Source organism: Equus caballus, chromosome 17 (assembly GCF_041296265.1).
Source record: "Equus caballus isolate H_3958 breed thoroughbred chromosome 17, TB-T2T, whole genome shotgun sequence".
NCBI classification, from domain to species: Eukaryota; Metazoa; Chordata; class Mammalia; order Perissodactyla; family Equidae; genus Equus; species Equus caballus.
Genome location: NC_091700.1, coordinates 32833867 through 32852459, shown reverse-complemented (window position 1 = coordinate 32852459; position 18593 = coordinate 32833867). Strand labels below are relative to the sequence as shown.

At 40.5% G+C, this 18593-nt stretch overlaps 1 long non-coding RNA gene and 1 pseudogene across 1 annotated transcript in view; one reads left to right on the top strand and one right to left on the bottom strand.

Moving 5' to 3' along the window:
• LOC111768570 (uncharacterized) overlaps positions 1 to 4177 on the top strand; it is a 98629-nt gene extending 94452 nt beyond the window's left edge. Inside the window, exon 5 of the long non-coding RNA XR_011427682.1 lies at positions 4007 to 4177. This is a non-coding gene — a long non-coding RNA (uncharacterized lncRNA). The remainder of the gene's footprint in view (positions 1 to 4006) is intronic.
• Positions 4178 to 14651: 10474 nt separating this feature from the next.
• On the bottom strand, positions 14652 to 15298 carry LOC138918456 (glyceraldehyde-3-phosphate dehydrogenase pseudogene; annotated as a pseudogene).
• Positions 15299 to 18593: the final 3295 nt, after the last annotated feature.

Here is an 18593-nt window from a genome sequence, read left to right as displayed (position 1 = left end):
AGCAGCAGGACTGCAAGGGTCCACATGGACTCGGTCGTTGTGGTAGTGATTGATGCAGAACAATGGCCAAGGGCCAATTGGCAGGTAAGGCTGAGATAATCTGAGGCAGTAGATAAGATGTGCCCAATATAGATGACCAGTTGTGCTCCTCAGATCTGTTTGTGACCTTCCATCATCTGTGGCTCCCTTAATACAATATAGGGCCTCCATTGTTGTGAGAACAAGTTGCCCTCACTGCTTCTCCAAAAGGAAGGAACAAGTTAATCAGCCACCACGTCCCCTTCAGGATGGGAACTAGTTGTAATTTTCAGAAACACTTAAGGCAAACGGGTTAGTGTAACAAGCTATGATCTTTGTACTGGGGCTGGTCCTGAGGCTCTAATTGATATTTATCATCTCTCTCTTCTTTCACACATTTTATATTTCTTTTGTCCTTGGCCAACTTTTGGCTGGTCTAAGTGGCTTTCCTGATGAAGTGACCCAGAACTTCAAGTGGTCTGATCCTATATTTGCCCTGTATTTTTTAGGTCACAGCTATAATTTTAATTTTCCCATTACCCATTATTAGTGGGCACGGCAGTACTGAGAGAGACCTAGTGAATCCCCAGGGTTTCATCATTATCTTCTATGACCCTATCTTGCAGAGGGTCAACACCAACTCTTTAATTACTTCAAACGGACAATAAATCATTCCTTTGCCTGTTGGACTATTGGCATGGAAGCGCAAAGTGGTTGAGTGGTAGTCATAGGTTTAAGTTCAATGGAACTCTTATTATATACACTGGCAGAATTGTTCCTTCCCTGGGAACCAGGACCTTAGACTGTGGGGAATAAAAGCACAAATACTGTAAATGGACCCCTGTGTTCGATGGTGAGGGGACCACTTCTACTTCGCTTGTTTCCTGGACCCATATATTCTTGCTGTTTGAGGCATAGTACTATATGTCAGCTGTTGATTTGGCCCATATGTCATGTCTTGGAAGGTAGCAACCAAACCCCTTAAGATGTTGGACCCATAGCTGAACCTTCAACAAGCTGCTTATCATTCTGTTGGTCCTGCTGCTTCTAGATGGTGGGGTACCTAGTATTACCAGTGAGTCTTCTGGTGACAAGCTCATTTTTGCACCTTCTTTGCTGTAGAAAGGTCCCAGGTTGGAGCAAACATTTTGTAGAAAACATGTTGAAAGTTCAAGCATTCTGTACATGCTTTGGTGGTGATGCTGATAGAGGCACTGCAGGTGGGAAAGGCAACCCTATATTTAGTTTGTATCAATTTAGAATAGGTTAATAATTACCATCCCCTCCAATGTGGAAAAGGTCTGATATGATTGACTTGCCACTAGGTTGGTTGTTGGATGCCACCTCCAGGGATGGTGAAGTGTTGAGGCAAAGCTTCTGTCTTTGCTGCTGGTACATTGGCCACTCAGAAGTGGCTGTAGCTAGATTCGCCATGATGACAAGAAGCCTGTGTTATTAGTCCGATGCATGCTCTTCATCCCTGCTACACTAACCACTCTGTTCATGGGCCCATTGCACAAGCACTGGGCTGGTCAAGGAGACAATTCAAGGTCACGCACTACTGGGGCCATGATGTGGCAAGTGTCCATTTCCAGCCACACCAACATAGCATCTGTGAGCCAGTCCTGTCTTTTCTTCCTCTGAGAATTTGTCAGTGGAAATCCATGGATTGAAGGAGAAGCATTGATGCTGTGGAAGTAGATGGCATGGCAGTCTGGGCTAGCAGTTAATGATAGTTTACTCATAATTCTGGACCTGCTCCAGCACCATCTCAAATGTGCCACTTCCATCATGCAGTGGATTGCTGCTATGTCTGTTCAATAGTATGATCTGGTGGATCTGAGAACACGGCTGTGCTATACAGAGGCCACACTTTCTTCTGTCTGTCCCGGTGATGATCAAAGCAGAGATATTAAGGCAGATCTATTCCTAGGAGAGAGAGAGGACTCCTCTAACAGGAGATTTTAGTTTGAGGACTCCCCAGTGGCCTTGCCAAAGTTTCCTTAGAACTGCACTGCAGTCTAAGATGCTTCCATCTGAACTTTCTTTCATCCTTCTCTGCTTCAACCAGAATCAGATCTGCTGCATGTCTGATAACAACTTGGCATTTGCTTCTCAGAGGACCTGGACTAACTTGTGGTGCTTCCTCCGAGTCTGGAAGTGCTGGAGGGGAGTTACAAGTTCCAGGCCTTGCCTTCAGGCAGAAGATCTCCCTAGGCATGCATCAAGATGTTTGAAGTGCCATGGTTGAGGCAGAGGCCTGGGAGATAGGCAGGCTGAAAGATCTAAGGTGGTGTATAAGATATGTCCAGTAAAGAGAGTTTTCAACAATGGATTGAAACTGACAACTTCAGCAGATCACTCTGGCAGTAGTAAAACGAACGTACTGGAAGGGAGCAAACATAATGACAGGTAGACTGGTTAGGAGAGAATATTCAGGCAAGGGGTAATGAGTATATGAACTACAGCAATGACATTGAGAATGGAGAGAAGGGACCAGGGAAGATGGGGAAAATCCACAGGACTTAGTGACACTGAGGTTGGACACCGAAGAGAGAGAGGAGACAAAGCTGATTTCTTGGTTACTATTTAGAATAACTGAGAAGACAAGAAATACAGAAGGAAAATTTTTCTTTTTTTTTTCTAAAGCTTTCTGGTCACATTGAGTTTGAGGTGTCCGTGGAACATCCGTGTGAGCTGTGGGATGTATAGATTTGGAACTCAGGAGCTGAGGGGAAAGTTTGAATAGCAGATACAGATTTTGGAATTCTCAGCCTTGAGGAGAGGCTGTGAGCAAGAATGAAATTGCCTAGGCAGAGTTGAAGAGAGGGGGCATCAAGACGGAAGACTGGGGCTCACCCCTGTTTAATGGGAGGATCGATGAAGAGGAGCCCAGGGAGAGAGTGGAACTGAGATGCAGCAGGAGAACTGGAGTCCTAGAGGCCAAGGGAGTAAAGAACCTCAAGAAGAGAGGGAGGTATCAATGGTGTTGGGTGCACTGCAGCGGTCAGACAAGATAAGGACTGAAATATGGCCACTTTGTTGCTGTTAGTGATCTTAGCCAGAGGAATTTCTTAGCTGGATGCAGGCGGAAGCCAGGTTATAATGGGTTTGAGAATGAAAGGGAAGTATAAAAGTGAAGATGTGGAAATGCACTACTCTTTCAGTGAGTTGAGTGTGAGAAACTGAGAAACTTGTCACCAAATGGATAAGCAGAGTTCAAAGAGGACTTTCTTTGTTTTCTGTTCATTCCCTTTTTAAGACGGCGGGGACGTGGGCACATTTCTAGGCTGACGGGAAACAGCCAGCAGAAGGGGAGATGTGAAAGTTACAGAGAGAAGAGAGTGATGCAAAGGAAGGCTCATATCACAACAGTTTCTGCCTTGTTTTCGAGGGTTTCCAAATGGAGAGAAGAAGAGGAATTTCTTCTGAATGAGCTTCTTGATGTAAACAAACTGATACATGTCAGTTTACTGATACGTGTCAGGTACCAGTCCTCAGCTCCCAGAGGATCCTCTGCCTCTATGCAGATAATGACAGTGGCTGACTCAGATGGAGCATGCACAGCCTCTGCTGAGCATAAATGAACCGATCAGGTTGAAACTGCATAACTCATCCGGAAACTTCCTGCCACAATCGGATCCCATTTCCATCCAAGTCTCAGTGCAAGCATCTCAAAGAATTGGACATTTTATTAATCAGAAAAAAAGTTTATCTAAAAACTCACTATAAGGAAAGCTTTAGTCTAATCTCCCCTGTGTCACATTTCATTATGACAGATGTGTCTCATTCCGGGTTCTTATTTACGTAGCGCACAGACATATTGTCTTTACAGATAATTAGTCTTAAACGCATTAGCTTTTAAAACACTCAAGTTTTAAACTTCCCATTCATCCATCAGCATAAGGAAAAATATGCCCCTCCCCCATTAGGTTCTGTGTCTGATTTTATTTCTGCTCAAGCTCTTTGTCTTTCTCATGTTTTCCAGTGGAGGGAGAGCACCGAGGGGCTCAGATGAAGCTTTTGCTCCAGCGTTCGAAAACTGCTGACATTCCTTTCTGTGAAGATAATTGAATCATCAAATTTGATGAAAGGTTCCTGAAATATCAGGAAACAGATTTTCTATGGAGTCCATGAATACAACTATTAACAAAACGAATTTTAAAGTCAAAGGGAAATATCTTGTTTTTTTTTTTTCAGCTTGGCTGTTTCTTCACTGAGAAGCATTTAAAAAATAAATGATTGCATATTGACAAAAAAACATAATACGTAGGGGTCTTTCTGTAAAAGAATACATTACAATATGAAAATCTAAGTAACATAAACTTACCTTGAACATTGTCTATGAGATTTTGTTTAACAAATATACATTGTAAGGGTCTCAGTCATTCCATTTTTATAATATGTCTTTGGTGATGCTCTTTTGCTAAGGCTTTAAGGAATTGCAATTACAGTAAAATGCTCTACTATTTTACTGGAAAGTTCTTTCCCAATTCTGGGATTGGAAATGTGTATAGGTCATTGAATTTTTGTTGGATAAGTTGTTGAATTGAATTAAATTTCTGCAGATGTACTCATTTACAGGTACTCCTATTCAAAAATTTTTCGTCCTATGAAGACACTGTTAGGAATATTAATGAATAGGGATCTACATTAAAAGCTACAGGAAGAGAAAAATGAAAATGTTTAAAACACATGTTATTGGAGTTACAGATGAAGAATATGTAGGAAGGGTAATATTTGATGAGATAATGGGTGATGATTTCCCACAATTATTGAAAGACATGAATCTTCAGATGTAAGAATAATAAAAATTCCCGAGCACAATAAATAAGTCAGTCTACAGCTAGACATATCATAGTGTCTTGAAGATCTTAAAAGTAGGAAGAGATAAAAAGAAAGTTGCCTATACATGAATTACTCTTGAGAAACTTCTCAACTTCTAATGAGCCCCAGAATCACCTGGAAAGTTAGTAAACAAATTTGTAGATGTGGCCCTACCACTTCAAGGTTCTGATTCAATTGATGTAGGGTGGTGTCTGAGATCTACATCTCTAACAAGCTCCTTAGCCCACACTTTTGGGTGGCACTATTTATTAGTGTGAGAGCTGACTTCTCAACATCAGCAATGGAGGCCTTAAGATGGAGAATAATGTTTCCAAAATGCTGAAAGAAGAGAATTGTCTATCTGGTAATATATATCTGGTTAAAATTGCATTCTAGAATAAGGGCAAAATAAAGACGTTTTCAGGGGCCAGCCCTGTTGCTGAGTAGTTAAGTTCATGTGCTCCGCTTCAGAAGCCCAGGGTTTTGCCAGTTCAGATCTTGGGTGCGGACATGGCACCACTCATCAGGCCATGCTGAGGGTGCATCCCACATAGCACAACTAGAAGGACCTACAACTAGAATATACAGCTATGTACTGGGGGTCTCTGGGGAGAAGAAGAAGAAGAAAAAAAGAAGATTGGCAACAGATGTTAGCTCAGGTGCCAATCTTTAAAAAGAAAAAGGCATTTTCAACAAACAAATATTGAGAGTTCTTTATCAACAGACCCTCAGTAAGGGAGCTTCTGAGGGACTTACTTTAGTACTGTAGGAGGAAGAAAAAAGAAACCAAAGATATGTCTGAGATGCAAGTAGGAATGATGAGCAGAGGTTAACATATGGGTAAATCTAAAATGTTGAGTCTATGACAAAAATATTTAATTTTGCAGGTGAAAAATTAAGATAGCATAAGAAATGGGGTAAGAATATCTGAAAAGTTGAGTGGTTTTAGTTAAAGCTTTCTAAGATCTTTTACAGTGGTCCCCCCTTATCCATGGTTTTCTTTTCTGCAATTTCAGTTACCCACAGTCTACTGTGGTTCAAAAATATTAAATGAAACATTCCAGAAATAAACAATTCCTAAGTTTTAAATTTTGTGCCATTCTGAAGCGTGTGATGAAATCTCTCCCATCCTGCTCTGTCCTGCCTGGGACAGGAACCAGGCCTTTGACCAGCATGTCCACATCTTATTCACACTGTACATACAGTACAATGAGATATTTTGAGAGAAAGACTACATTCAAATAACTTTTATTATAGTATATTGTTCTATTTTATTATTAGTTTTATTGTTGTTAACCTCTTACTGTGCTGAATTTGTAAATTTAACTTTATCATAGGCATGTGTGCCTTGGGAAAACTGTAGCATATATAGAGCTCAGTACTATCTGTGGTTTCAGGCAGATCTTGGAATGTATCCCTTATGGATAAAGGGGGACTACTCTACTTAAAAAAAAAAGTGGAGGGGCTGGCCTGGTGGTATAGTGGTTAAGTTTGTATGCACTGCTTCAGCAGCTGGGGCTCACTGGTTCAGATCCCAGGTGCAGATCTACACTGCTCATCAAGCCATGCTGTGGCAGCATCCCATATACAAAATGGAGGAGGATTGGCATAGATGTTAGCTCAGTGACAATCTCCCTCAAGCAAAAAGAGAGGAAGATTGGCAACAGGTGTTTGCTCAGGGCCAATTTTCTTCACCAAAAAAAAAAAAAAAATTAGGAATATAGACACTGGGATCCATCTCCAGAGATTTGGATTCAACTGGGCTGGAGTGGGGCCTCGTCAATAAGTGTGTTTTGAATAGCTTTTTAGGTGATGCTGATGGAAATCCAGAGTAGAGACTATAGCTCTAAAGAGTAGGAAAAAAAATAGAATCAATCAAAAGACAAAAAGGAAGGGAGAGAAAAAGCATAATAATAGCAGGACATACAGAAAACACAAAATAGAACAATAGAAATATTTTTAAGTATATTGCAGTAACAATAGATATAAATGGACCAAACTTGCCAGTTAAAGGAGAGTGTCAAATTAGATTGCAAAATAAATCAGGTTTCTCACTAGAGGCTGCATCTGGGATGGACTCTGCAGGGCTAGATGGTAGCGGCCATGGTGAGAAGAACAGCCCCGACTCCTGCAGGGGGCCTGTCATTGGGGACCAGCTGTTACTTTGCTCACAATAGAAAGGTGTTCCAGGTCTGCATATCCTTCCAGAAAGACTTCTGCTTCCATGGAGATTGATGAAGCTATAAGCACCCACAGCTCCTGGTCACCTGGAGTGGAGCCCCCACCATTTGGAGTCACTTGTCGCCCTGCCAGGGCCCCACTTGGGGCTGACCCATGAGGGCTTGGCACTTACTTACCTGCCGTCTGCGGCTATGGGTTAGAGCTGGGCTGGGGCCTGCCAGGGCATGGAGCCTGGCCTGGAGGAGCTGGCCAGCAAGGGCGAGGAGGTTGGTGGCAGTTCCTGGAAGTCCCTGTCTCCATCATCTGCTGACGCTGATCACAGCTATTTCCAGGAGTCTCAGCCTAAGTCAGATCCTGCTCAGCAGCTCATGGCCCACCTTGAGAGCTTGGACCTTGGTGGGGAGCAGGACAGTTGGGAGATCATATGTGGCATCTACATGGACAAGGTAAGGGACAAGCCAGAGGCCAAGAGGATCTTCAGCATCCTGTCCAACTGCACCCATGCCCACTGCCTGGGCTGCCTGTGCACCTGGCAGAAGAGCCCACAGGACTTCCTGCTGGATGTCATGAAGGTCTGTCCCCAGTGCCGCATCCATTCCACTACATCATCCCTCACAAACTCCAGGTGAGCAAGGGGCCTGAGGAGTATCTCATCAAGAACTTCAAGGCTCAGACTAGCTAGATTCAATGCCAATTCTTCTGCAGGGGAGTGGCCGCTGTCCCTTCAAGTCTGACTGTGTGTACCTGCACCAGCTCTCAGCTAAGCCTCTGAGCTCCGGTTCTGCCTTGCCTGCGAGCGTGCAGCTGGCCTTCGCGGGTGAGGTGCTGGGCCCAGCAGTGTTATTAGGGGGTGCTGAGCAGGAGGACAAAGTGTTCTTCACAGACTGTGCCCTGGCCATGGCCTTCTGGGGTTCAGAACTCCTACTGGATCCCAACAGAACTTATCACAGCCTCTTGTAACCAGGCTCCATGTGTCGGGGAGAGGGCTGAGGGACAGGGGTTGCTGCATGCCTTTTGGGGCCTGGTGGGGGATGAAAGTAGCAAGCCCTCTACCCCCATGAAATGCAGCAGTGACACAGCTAGGGGACATGAAGAGAGGAGGAGGGCTCTCAAGAAAGAGGAAGGGTTCTCACCCTCTTTCCAGGGCCTTGGTTTTTAACTTTTCTCTTTTGTAGAAGGATTGTGAAAGAAAACAAATAAAATGCATGGAAGCCATCAAAATAAACAAATAGATAAATAAATAAATAAATGGGTTTTATGCTGTTTATCAGAGGCACATCTGGAAAAACAGGAACACAGATGATAAAAGAATGGAAAAACATACTAAGTATATTAGTTTCGTAGGGCTGCTGTAACAAATTACCACAAACAAAGTGACTTAAAACAACAGAAATTTATTGTCTCACAGTTCTGGGGGCCAGAATTCCAAAATCAAATGCGGGCAGGAGTGGTTCCTTCTGGAGGCTTCGAGAGGGAGTCTGTTCCATGCCCCTCTCCTAGCTTCTGGCAACTGCCAGCAATTCTTGGCATTCCTCAGCTTGTAGAGGCAACTCTCCAGTCTCTGCCTCCAGTTTCACGTTGTCTTCCTCTGGGTCTCTGTGTCCAACCTCCCTCTCCTTCCTCTTCTACTCTAAACCAGGATGATCTCCTCCTGAGATCCTTAACTTAACTATGGTGGCAGAGACCATATTTCCAAATCAGGTCACAGTTACAAGCACTAGGGATTAGGGCTTGGACATATCTTTTGGGGGAACACTATTCAATCAGCTAAAGTCCATTCTCTGGTCCCCTAAAGTTCATCTCTATTCCATGTGCAAAATATATTCATCCTATACCAACATCCCCTCAAGTCTTAACTCATCCCTGCATCAACGCTAAATCCCAAATCTCATCTAAATATCAACTCAAAAAGTCCAAAATCTCATCATCTAAATTATCCAAATCAGGTATGGGTAAGACTCAGGATACGATCCATCATAAGTCAAAATTTCTGTCTATCTGTTGACCTATGAACTAGAAAACATACTATCTGCTTCTAAAACACAGTGGTGGGACAGACATAGGCTATTTCCCCAATTTAAGTGGAGAAATTGGAAGGAATAAAGAGGTTACTGGTCCCAAGAAAGTTCAAAACCCAAGAGGGCAATTTCCATTAGGTTTCAAGGCCTGAGAATATTCTTTGTGGCTCAAGGTTCCACCTTCTGGGCCCACAGAGTTTCTGTGGGTCCCTGCTTCTCTGGTTTCTGTGTCTTTATTTGCAGATCTGCCCTTGGAGTCATTCTTTTTTTCTTAAGTAGTAGCACATGTTTGTAGCTGTGTAGCTACTTTTCCTGTTTGTAGAATTTTGGGAGTCTGACAACCTTCTTTCATTTCATCCAGTCTCTTTCCCTCTTAGTTGGCAATACTTCTGCTAGTATAACAGTCTTAAAAATCATGTGGACCTTTGGTGTATGTCATGAGGAGTCACACTATTAGACAAGAAGGTGCACTAGAGATCTTTCCTGGGTAATCCCATCTCTAGTCCTGGCTTCTGTTGAGATGGTTGAGTGGATCCATAAATCACATGTCTACTCTCTTCAGCAAAAGATTGTCTGTCCACCCATTGGCCCCCCTCACCACACTTGCATTCAACTGATAACATGTCTTTATAATACAGAAAACAAAAACTTGACAGAATTACCAAGAGATATGAACCAATCTGCCCTTAGAGTGGGGGATCTTAACATACTTCTTACAATAATTTATAGATAAATCAGAAAAAAGTCATAAAGATAAAGAATATCTTAACAAAATTAACAAGCCAGATTTAATAAATAGATATGAACTCCTGAACACAACAGTTAAAAGACATTTTTTTTTTCTTAAATGGAACAGGGATGAATATTGACCACATAATCAAAATATGTGAAATTTAAATGAAATTGAGAAATAATTTCTAGTATATTATATAATTTTGTAATGTATATTATATCTATTAGAATTTTAAAAATTATTTGTCATAGCTAATTCAAGAAATGGAAACCTTTACTATGCCTATAACCATTCAAGAAATAGTTAACATTTTACCCACCAAATAAATATTAGGCCCAGAGAGTTTTAAAGTGAAATTTTTCACCATATTCAGGAAATAGATAATTCAAGGAATAGACAACTTCTCCAGAGTATAGAAAAAGAGGAGAAATTCTTCAAATACTTTATGGAGCTAGTAAAACCTTGATACTCAACCCAGCAATTATAAAAGTTACAGACTAATCATATACATGAAAATAAATGTGAAAATTCTAAATAAAATATTATCAAATAGAATCATGCAATGTGTATAAAAGCGATACCTAGTAATTAAGTTTATATCATCTTTGCAGAAATTTATACCTATCCATAAGAAAATGTATCACTTTAATTCACTGTATTAAGATTGATGAAGAAAACATATGACCTTCTCAATAGATTAAAAAAATGCATAAAGTTCAACATATTTTCAAGCTAAATCTCTTAGCAAAGTGGGAATAGAAGGGAACTTCATCAACCTGTCAAGATGTATCTACCAAAAACCTACAGAAAATATTCTTCCTGGTGAATCATTAGAAACATCCCCTTTAAAATCAGGGGAGGCGTGGATGCCTGCCGTCACAGTGTCTTTTCAACATTGAATTGGAGGTCCAAGTCAATAAATAAGAAAAGAGAAAATGTTATAAAAGATGTAAAGATAAGAAAGACTGAAGTTGTAATTACTCATAGATAATGGTTGTCTACCTTAAAAAAGAGAAAACAAAGGCATATGATTATAATTAATAAGAGAAATCAGCAAGCTCACTAGAGACACATAATATATATAATGAACACATGTATTCAATATAAAAAGTAAATTGCATTCTATACACTAGAAATAATATTTTTAAAATATGGTTAAACAAAATTTGCCATTTAAAATAGCAACAAAACACGAAAAATTAGAAGTAAATCAGACAAAAACATGACCATGACCTTAGAATGTTTGTACTAAGTCCTAGTGTACTTGCTTATGTTAAGATTTCTAATATATAATTCATAATTGTGTAATTATCTCCTGATCGTTTACTTAAGATTGGTTGTCTATCCAAATAAAAACTTTCTCCGCATCAGGAATTGTGCTTCTACTTGTCACACTATCTTATTCAGTAATGTGCAATAGTAAGACATTAAAAAAATGAAGTTATTATTTTGAGAAGTTTTGAATATGTTAGCCCAATTGAGTTGGTGTATGTATTGTGAAAAATAGTGGAACAAAAATGAACTATCCAATGTTTGGGGAACAAAACATTATTTTGTTATATTTTACAAAAATTGTTTGGAAAGATAGCCACACCTCTGCACATCACTCAAAGATACCTAGAAAAAAAAAAAAGGTGAATACGGATACAGTGGTTAACATGGTAGAGTATCCAAGATCAGCAAACAGATCGAGCACTTGCCCAGACGTGCAAACAAATGCTGTTTGGAACCCACCTGGATTGTAGAGCAATGACAAACACCCCCACTGTCCCATATATAACCTTTAGTAGTAGGCTTTTTTGATTATTTCTCCACTTTTTATGAGGTCCAGAGCCTTGCTTATGAGGATAGATGTCTTTAGTACTTTAGTTTCTTATTAAACAGAGTTTTGGGGAGAAAGGTTATATTAAAAATGAAGTTCCTTCAACTGATAATGGGCAAATAGTGGTTTTGGTTTTTGATTGTTTGATTTTTACTAGGCTGTTTTCCAGTCATCTCAAGTAGAATTAAAAATTTCATGAAGGTGACAAGTGAGATAACTAATCACTTTAGTTTGGTGTGAATGCTGTAGATTGTAATTGGAAATGTAAAAATTATTAGTCTAGGGAAAAAGAATGAGATTTACTGTCCTCTTGTGGTCCTCTCCTCTTGGTTTCTATGAGATTTTGAGATTTTCTTGGAAAGGATGGTTCAGGTGTTTTTGGGTTCTCTCCCAGACCTGTGGTGTTCAACGCTTCTCTTCTGTTGTTGGGCCTGAACTAAAAGCCACAATGATGTTGAATACATTTGACTGCTACCCCGTGAAAGTGGATGAAAGGGCGTCTTTGCTTGAAGTTAGTTATATCTGTGGCCCTTCGTTAGAACAGTTGGTCCTGGAGACCTGCAGCAGACCCTTGATGACAGTAGGTCCTTGCCAGCTTGGGGACAGAGAGAAGCAGATGGACTTTGAAGGCACAGCGACCTTAAAACTGCAGAGTTCCTGGCTGGAATTCTCCCGGGAAGAGGTCACTGTGAAGGGGGCAGAAGGGCCTGGGCAGTTACTCCCGATCAACAAATCCTTGGCCTTTTTTCCTTTCTCAACCTCCACTGCAACATGAACTTTCGAATTGCTTTTCATTCCTACTTATTTCATAGAACAAAAATAACATAGCTTACGTTTCTTTTGCTCAACATCTAAGGCTATTTGGAAAGCAAATAAATAGTTTGAGTAGCCTTCTGGGTAATTTGAATAAAACTCAGTGCCTGAGAGATTCTTTTAAATGGAAATGGAAAATTGTTATTCACTCGATCAATTTCCATTTTCATTTTCACTTTAATTACTGAGCTTCCTTTCTCTGAAATCAAGTCTCTAAAACAGACCTTAATTATCCATTTTTAACTGTAGGAAGATTTATTATTCAAAGAGCAGCTAGCAATCCAGAATAGATGTTATTTTGTTCATATTTTAAAGAGTTAATGAAAAATATTTCTTCTAATGGGAATATTTTGTACAAAAAGCCTCTAGACCAAAAGGTAGACAGCTGAAGGAATAAAGATTTGAAGTAAATCTATAACAGAAGATGATGACCAAATCTTTTGAAATCTTTAGTGGCATGATCCCCATGGAGTGAATGAATTAACATGATGAGATAAGAACAATCTTTGCATTCATACGGCATCTTATTTTTCTAAGATCTCTTTTTGCCTTATATCTTAAATGAATGATTCCTCTAAGGTAAGTACTCTTAAGCCTCTCTTGTCTTTTAAGAATCCTTCTAACCCTCTTTACGTGCCTCCCTAGAAGTCATTTTCTTTGTAAAATGAGGCTTTTTTGATCTGTAACTTTAAGTTACACAAGTGTATCTACTTTAAGGTGTAAAAGCATCATCATTTTCCCTTTAGTTCTCTGTAGGCTGGTTTATAAAGTTTGTTTGCCAAAGAAGTTTAGAGAATTGTCACTTCTGGAAGCCTTTAAAAGTAAGAGAGATCTTTATCTCTTGTTCATGTTTTTAATGTAGTTCTGCGGGAATGGAAATGTAAGATAGACACAAAGGTATCTTCAGAAAACAGATGATGAAAATTAGTTGTCAAGATGTCATGCCAAGTCTTGGTGGTATCTGTAAGTGGAAACATCCCATAAGCTGACAGAAATCATAACCAGAGCTTGGTAGAGAGGTCAAGACTTACACGTGGGACTAGCACAGGAATGATGGTTAAAATTGTAAAAGTGAAACATCTAATAAAAGACAAGAGAATCGAGTACGTGTCTAGGGTGAAGGCGGAGGAGAGGAGCAATCCAGGCGAGAATCTGAAAGGGTGTGTTTGGAAAGGTAGGAGGGAAACCAGGGAGTTGTGCTGTCCTGAATGGCCATGAGGAGAGCGCTTCAAGAACTAGGATAGATGACCTGCATTGAATGGAAACTGAAAATAAGGCCACTGCGCTTGGTAGCTTGATTTTTTTTTTTGAGTTAGATAAGCTTGAGAGATAAGCTTGTAATAGTGAAGAAGGTGAAGAAAGCAGCTAAAAGGGGCTGTGGAGAAATGCCTTAACAGCAAAATGGAGGCAAAATGAGTATATTGCTCACTGGAATCGCTGGGTGTGAAAAGTTAGAAACATGATGTTAGCTAGAAAGGCTCTAAGGTCAAGTGATTTAGGGTAGGGCATCTGTGCGTGGTTGTGGATAGACTGAAGGACCTCAATACAGAGGGAAAGGGTGAGTATAATCTTACAGGAAGGACTCAGAGAACAGACTGGAAGAAATGGGATCCTTCTAAATAAACCTTAGAAATAACCTCAGAAATGATGAAACTTCATTTCTTCATTAGAACCTTAGAAATGAAGGAACTCATAAATGACAGGCTTGATTTTTTCATTAAAGTAGAGGAGGAAATAATTCTAGCAGGCTGGTATTTTATTGGAGGTGGGAAGCGGGGCTAAGGAAAGCAATGGAGAAGAGGTGACATTTGGGTCCTGCCTCTCAGGTAGCATCGTATGTCTAGCTATTTCACAACCAACAATTCATCAGTGATTTGCTTATCAGTGAGTAATAATGTACTGCAAACAAGAGTTATCAAGACCTTTCTCCACAGCCCCTTCTGACGTCCTTCTTTGATACTCTGTTACACCGGTTACATCAGGATTATCTATCATTTGTCAGGTAGACAAGGACCAGAGAAAGAATATTCAAGAAAAGGAAACAGTATTCACTAAAACAGAATTGATAAAATGCAGCAAATAGGCCAGTATGGCTGAAGTATAGGATGTTAGATTGGATGAATGGTTAGAGGTGAGTGCAAAAAAGTAATCTGAGAGCTCAATGAGGAAGGGAAAGCCCATACCAAAGAGTTTGGATGTGATTCTCAATGGGGAACTCATGTAGATTGCCTTCCTCTGGTTACAGTGTATGATATTGATTGTGCTGATGGTACATGACAAGGTAGGGTTCTTCTGGGGCTTGGAATGGGAACTGTGTCAGGGATGGGAGTTCCTCAGTGTGTAGGGGGCTAGAGGTGAGGCAAGAACTTCCCAGCTGCTGGGAATAATAAATAATTAAATAATAAATAATTAAAAAACAATAAATAAGCTTAACAAAGTGGCCATTGAGGGTAATGCCAGGCCCTGCATCAGGTAGAGGAGTGGGTGACTCTAGTAAAGTCATGAGAGACAGTCTAGTCTTCAGTGTCGCCCAGGATGCTCTTTAGGGGCCCTCCAGTACCTCTACCACCTTCTTGATATCATCAAATTTAGCAGCTTTCCCTAGATGGCAGGTCAGATCCGTGACAGACTCTTCACAGTGCCATTGGTTGCAAGCGCGATACTCTGGGCAGCACTATGACCTTCATGCCCTTGTTTGCTAGAGGGGACACCCACAGTCTCTGGGTGGCGTTGATGGCATGGACTGTGATTACAAGTTTCTCCATTATGTGAAAGTTTCATGGATGATCTTGGGCAGAATGGCCAAGTGGTTGGTGGTTCAGACGGCATTGCTGACAATCTTGAGAAGTTCTCATGTTTCTCATAGTTCACTCCCATTGCACATATGGGGGATCAGCAGAAGGGGTAAAGATGAGGACTTTTGTGGCTTCACCTTCTCGTGACTTCAGTTTTCTCAAAGACAGTGAAGACACCAAGGGACTCCATGGTGACATCTCCCCATTTGATGTTGGTGGGTTGTGGCCTAATAGAGATTTTTAACTTAGTATGCATAGGATATAACTAGTATGTTCCATGAATTTACTCCTGATGATGACTTCATTGGTATGTGACAGATGGAGAGGAGAGTTTACCTAGAGGGCAGTATGGAGTTGGGCACATGGCTGAGGCATGGAAGTACAAAGATATCACTTGGGAAGATGTGCCTGGCCAAGCTTCTTTTAAGTGTTCTTGCATAGTTCAAGGGCCAAACAAGAAGCTCAAGTTTACATCAGGATAGGCCTGTGGAAATTCTGAGAGCACCAGCCAGAGCCAGGTCACCATTCCAACTCTACTGACTTGCAACTCTTTCTTCTGCCTGGTCCCATTACTCCCCAAACCTGCCCATCCCCGACCAAAGTGCCTGACTTGATACAAGGGGGTTCACTCCCTTCTTCTTGTGCCTCACACACTTGGAATTGTAGCTGTATGTCTTGATCTTTCCTGCTTAGTTGGTCATTGCTTAGCTGAGAACAAACTATTCTCAATAGTAATCTCATTATTATTTAGGTAAGTTAAGCAATATTCTTGAGAATTTAAAGGCACGTAAATGATAGAGGTGACAGCCCCCTCCATTGGCTCTCTCACAGAGTAGAGATCACTTATAATGAGGTTCTAACCATTAGATCATACTTCCTTATACATTTGATGAAGAAATAAAGATTTATGTCTAGCATTTAACATTATCACTTTGAGTTCTCATACCATTCTTTTGTTTTAAGTTTAAAAAACTGTATGACATTTTCTCAGTTTTGAAATCAACTCTGATTCTCAAGGAGCTTTATAATGTTGTAATAAGATTTGTACTTTATATTCTACTTGGACTTTATATTCTAAGTGATGCAGAAAGAGAACATCCTCACATCTAGTCACTAAAAAATTTAATCTTGGGCTTAATCCTTATAAACAGGTTTCCCAGTACCATTTAAATGCGACCCAAAGCATAGATAAAACAAAATATGTTTTGATCAGGCATAATTCACTAGCAAAATGACAGTTTTTTGTTATTTTTAAATGAGATAAGAGATGAATGATGGCTGGTAAATTGTCTCTTGTTAAAAAGTCACAGAATAAAACTATAACTCCTTCCTAAGTATTCATTTCTGATTTTGTATACTTTTGATGTACTTATCAACCACACTTATGCTTTCTGAGTTATTAAATAGGAAAGATAAGCAGCTTCATTGAATGAAACAAGCAATAAACCAATTAAACTTTACATATAGGCAGATTTCCCTATTGCATTTTTCTGATAGCTCTTCTTTGAGTTTCATGGCCATGTGGCTCTACCCCTCTCCCGTCCATCAGCCTTCATTTATTGAAGATTTTAGCACCTAACTCACAGGAGTCATGACTTCCAGAACTCCTGCCATAGTTACAGACAACATTAACATTCTGGTGAACAACTCGTCAAGCTTCAACTTGACATCCTTAACTTACAAAACTTTTGCTTCCATTCGACGTGAGCAACCCATCTTCAACCTTATTCTCACCAAGAACTGCTTCATTTTGAAGTTAGAAACTCCAGTATAAAAATAATCTTGGACCACGGCTTCTTAGTCATCCAGCTTTCGCCCACCATGCCCCACTGAGCCCTCTAGTTCCTCAAGGTCCCATTCCCCTCATTGCTTCCCTCACTTCCCTGGCTAGAAGCTTCTCTCCAATTGTTCTCCTGCCTGGGCCTTATTTTCCTCCAGTGGTACCAGGCTTCCGAGTCCTGACCTTGCCCAAATGTAAAATTGCCATTTTCTTCCTCTATGCCTAGCTACTGAATATTGCTGGAGGAAATCACAGGTTGTTGTCACCACTTATTTTTGGTCCCCAAACCTCATTGAGACCCTCAAAGCAGTCCTTTGGTGCTTCTCTAGGGGGCAGCCTCTCACTGTCTTCACAGGATTAGTCACTTTTCCTTAAGTCCAAACCCCCCTGCCACCCTCTCCTTTCTCAGCAGATGACACTGCCTCATGTTTCACAGTTGAAACGCTGAAGTTGTCAGACATGAACATCTCCACTCTTATTCCTCAGGGGCCATGTTTTTCCCACTATACCACTTGGCTGACACACACAATTAGAACTCAATTAGACATAAGGGGATTATGTTAAACTAAGGCAGAACCAGGATCATTATATTAGGATATTGGGAAACATCTTTTTGCAGTTACTGTTTTTGGTTTCATAGCAGCAAGTTTCCATCTCACAGAGAGTGTGACGTAGCCCTGTACTAGGCACAGTGAACCCAATGACGTCATCAACAGTCTCACTCATGTTTCAAAGATGTTCAGTGAGTGAGCAAATGTGGTGAACCACTCCTGAAGTGAATGGATAAATGAAGAAGTATAAGAAACATTTCTGCCCAGAATGAGTTTATCATCTAATTTAGAAACATCTGAACAAGAGATTATACAATAAAGTTTTGAACCGTGTGGAATGGAAAATTAAAGACAAGGTAATATATAAGAAGATGCTAATTATATACCCTAGGTAGAGTAATTCGAACAGGAGTTTTTCTGATTTTTTTGTTTTCTAATACAAGAGAGATCACAGCCCCCAGCACTGCATGTTCTAGATTCTCAATATATCTCAGACAAGAAAGAAAGAATGATTACTCTTCAGATTGATAGAAAGTAGGCGTGTTGGACCATGAGATTTAAGACAATATAGAAAGAAAAAGGGAATCCCTTCTAGGCAGTAGGGCCAAAGAAATCCATAGATAAAGGCCATTGGGTGGACAGAGGAAATTACCTCTGGGGAATGACAAGAAGAGCAGTTTAACTGGACCATTAGATGTGATAGATAGGGGGTGTGTGGGGGGTGATGGGGGAGGGAGGTGCTTGAAAAAGCTGGGCACAGAAATTTCAACTTAGGGACTAGTTTATTCAAAATTTATTAATACTGTTGGTAACAGTGTTGAAGCAAATCCTATGATGGTGCACTCATATTGGAATAAAAACCCTTTTGCTTATGATTCTGTGCTAGGAGCTTGCAAGAATAAGTCTTGTCTGATTGTTAGTAAAGACTCAATGTCCTTAATAGTTATTCAACAAACATGCGTATTGTCTGCCAGATGCAGGCTAATGCCCTAGAGGTGTGGGAGATATAAAGATCTATTAAAAAATCTCATGGTAGGAGAGGGAAGGAATGCATA